A 3,940-nucleotide genomic window follows, 5' to 3' on the forward strand; every position below is an offset into this window, starting at 1 on the left:
CATTTTGTGCAGTATTCAGTATAAATCTGATCTTGATCCTTGTTGAGGTCTCAGGCTATTCCAATGTAAATGACACTGTAGCTTTGACCAGAAGACCTAAGCACAAAGGCCAGCTGAACTTCACGATTGCAGTCATGTTGGGAGGCCTTTCCCCACCTTAATCACCAGTGCTACATGTAGCCCAGGTCAGCAATGGCCAATCCTACTCTCCAAGCGTTGGTGAAGACTTAAGTCGCATTGGTTCCAGCTGCACAAATGTCTACATTGCAAACTCTCCTCATAACTACTTTCTGGCTCTGTTAAACTCCTGCTTTGGTTGGTCTCATTAGAAATGCCAGGGAGACTAAACCTTCCTTTTCTACTACTACCTGTGACCTCCCTCAGTAGGGAGACTCCCAAGCCAAGGCTACAGGGGGGGATGTGTGTGCACATACTTTATCTTTCTGAGGTAAATGGACATGTAGTTATCCAATCTTAGGAGTACCACATTCCCTGAAATGCCTATATGACTTTTTCACTGCATTCTTTGATGATGTGACTGAAACAACAAACTACCTCTATTTATAAAATATAAACCCTGGTGTAGATGCTCATCATCAAGCACTTCATGACCTAGGTCATGGGTTCCCAGACTGAGATCCACTGAGCTTGATGGTCTTATTAAAGAAGGTACATGAAACAATATAATTTTGGTGATACTGTCTTAGTATTAACTCCCCTAGTTAAAAGAAGCATAACAATTCAGTCAGGCCTCTGATGTTACTGGGCTAGAAATTTACTTTTTAACATAAATAGGCCCATCTCCATCTGTTTGTTGAGGGTTGTTCATCTGTTCTTGCCAGCTGCTCCGAGTCTTTCTGGATGGGGCTGGGCAAATCTAATAATAGCTGTAATAATGGTATTGTGAGAACATAAGAACTGCCTTTTACTGGGTTGGACCATAGGTCCCTTTTGCCCAGTCTCCTGCATCACATAGTGGCAGGGAGTGGATGCTAAAAGAAAGGGAACTGGGCCTGACCAGGGTTGTTTCCCCCCCTTGCTTTTCCTCCCTCACTTACACCTCCAGCATTTAAGGTTCTGATTCAGAGAGTGTATCCTTCACTCTCATGCTCAATAGCTACTGGTGCCCCTTTCCTCCAAGCATTTGTCCAATCCCTTTTTTAATTTGGTGGCAAAGAGTTCCACACTTTGATTCCATGCAGTGTGAAAAAAAGAGCTTCCTTTTGTTGGTTTTAAACTAACTACTGGCTTCATTGTGTGACCCCTTGTTCTTGTGAGAGAGCTAGAAAATAATAAATCCCTATTGACTTTTTCTACTATTTAGAATTTGGTAAACCCTTATCATGTTCCCCCTCAAGCATCAATACCACCCATCAATGAGCCTCAGTAGAGATCATCCTTGAATCCAGGGATTGCTGGCAAGTGTCTCTTCTAAACCAAACAGGTCTCACCTCTTTAGCTTCTCCTATGGAAGAGCCTGCATGCCATACATCATCCTTGCTGCCCAAGTGTACATGGGATGTAGCTGGAATAGTCCAGAAATTATCCTGGAGGCAGGGATGTTGTAGGGTGGGGTGTGTTACGTGACCAGCAGTGGCTCTGGTATAGGGTTAGATAAACCTTCAAACACAAGATTGGCTTAGTGCCTGAAAACATTGTCAAAAAAGGAAACAAAATGTTGGGATTATTAGGAAGGGAATTGTAAACGCAACTGAAAGGATTCTCATGGCCCTTTATAAATCATGGTGTGTCCACGTCTTGAATACTGTGCCCAGTTCTGGTTTCTTCACCTCAGAAAGCAGATAAAAGAACTAGAGAAGGTCCAAAGAAGCACAACAAGGATGATGAGTAGTATGGAGGCTCTTCCATGTGAGGAGAGACTAAAGAGACTAGGCCTATTCAGTTTAGAAAAGGGATGCTTGCAGGGGAACATGAGAAGGGTTTCCAAAATACTAAACGGCAAAGAAAAAGTAAATAGGGATTATTATTTACTCTCTTACAAGAACAAGGGTCACAAAACGAAACTAATAGGTAGTTGATTTAGACCTAAGAAAAGGAAGTTGTCAGGGACTCGAACCCCAACTTCCCAGGTCTGTTGTCTGACCGCAAGAGACAGGCAACAAGAGCAAGGTCTTATCTCAAAGCTCTTTATTGAAGTATGCATACAACAACAGAGAGTAGCCCATCTCCTCCAAGAACCAGCCCCCCTTTGATAACAAGTAAGCAAGTTTATATAGACAGTTTTGCGTCACAGATTTTACACTTAATTGACTCAACCTCTATGGTTAGTTAAAACTTTTAGTGCACATGACACGATACGCGTGCAGGTGGGAATTTCCCAAGATATCAGGTTAGCATGAGAAAATTCTTAATTAGTTTAAACTGGCTTTTGGCTATATGCTTGTTTTGAAATGTTAAGTAATAGGGAGGAGGACGGTATCTTTGATTGTTCCAGCTGTGTCTTTGAAGCACTAAGTCTGCTCTGTAGATAATTCCTATACTATTATCTATGGTCTTGTTAATTTTTATGACGACACAATAATAGGCTTTGAGCAGTTCTTACACAGAAGCATCTTCCTTATCATCAAACATGCAACTTTCTTTTCAGCACTGTTACTTATGCTAGTGGGTTCAAGGTAGGTTCAGTTTGTACCATCCCCGTTTATCAGCTCACATTCCAATGTCATACTGCATAGAGAGAGCTTATAATTATCCTGTTTGTGGCTTCTTAGTAGTATTTTTCTTTGTGGGCTTTTGGGCCTGCTCTCAAATATCATATATCTCAAAGTTATTATCCACGCAGCCTGGAATTCAGGCGCAGAGCTCATGGCCACCAGATGTTGTGGAAGCTGCCAGTTTAGCTAGATTCAAAAAGGGATTGGACACATTTCTGGAGGAAAGGGACAATTGAGCATGGGAGGCAGAGAGACAAGCTCTGAATTGGAATGTCCGAGGCCTTAAATGATGGAGGCTGCAAGTGAGAAAGGAACAGCTGAGGAAAAAAACCCTGATCAGACCCAGCTCCCACTCCCTGCCACTGCATGACACAGATACAGCTGTTTTGTGGGGGTTTTGGTACTGAGAGACTAGTCACCCAAGCCATACAAGGTGTGACCCTGGTGCTTCAGTGCATAGACCATGTCCATGGTGGTCATGCTTTTGCACTTGGTGTGTGCAGTGGAGGTGATGGCAGTGTGGATCATGGTCTCCAAGAATACCTTCAGCCCCACACACGTCCTCTCACAGATGAGGCCAGAGGTGTGGTTCATGCTGCCATGGCAGATGCCTGACTTGGTGTTGCTGCAGGGCACTTTGCAGCGGCGCGTGGCACTGCCTTTCCCCAGCCTCTTGCCCATGGCCAGATGTGGTGGAGGCCTAGGCAAGGGGGACTTGTGCCTAGGTCTGACCCCAAGTGTCCACTTCACAAACAGTCCAATGATTCAATCTGGGGAGTGCCTCTGGCATCCTATATTTCCTCCACACTTGGAGACCTCTCAGCTTCTTGGCCTATCAGATTTTAAAGTTTCTTTCAACCTTTGGAGCATCACAAGCTAGAACAAAGCAAGACTCCGCCCCTCTACGCAGGCTCTTTTAAGCACGTGTCACCAGCATTTCACAGAAGGGGAGGCTGGTGGTCCTGCCTGACCCGTGCCAGCTGGCGCTGGTCTGTGCTGTGTAGTGCGGAGCTTAAGCTGCGCGGGCAGGGCCCGGCCTGGACGTCCCTGCCCGCCTGCTTCCTCATGACCCCGCGCTCCGGCCCGCGGCCCATGGCCGTGCGGTTCTCCTTTCCTCGGCCCTGCCCCCGGCCTTGCCTGCTTGAGCGCTATCCCAGCTGCACGGCGAGGCTGACTGAGGCGCCGCCGCGGGGGAGGCGCTCAGCGGGCGGGAGACTACAGGTCCCGGCAGGCCGCGCTCCGCAGCCGCGGCGAGGGCTGGGCGG

General features: G+C 46.5%; 1 protein-coding gene across 1 annotated transcript in view; it reads left to right on the top strand.

The window, feature by feature from the left end:
- Window positions 1-3,940, top strand: part of LOC109300516 (phosphorylase b kinase regulatory subunit alpha, skeletal muscle isoform-like) — a 180,850-nt gene that overhangs the window by 114,482 nt on the left and 62,428 nt on the right. The window lies entirely within an intron of this gene.

The sequence above is a fragment of the Gavialis gangeticus genome, unplaced genomic scaffold (assembly GCF_001723915.1).
Source record: "Gavialis gangeticus isolate Ggan-Ray unplaced genomic scaffold, GavGan_comp1, whole genome shotgun sequence".
Lineage (NCBI taxonomy): Eukaryota > Metazoa > Chordata > Crocodylia > Gavialidae > Gavialis > Gavialis gangeticus.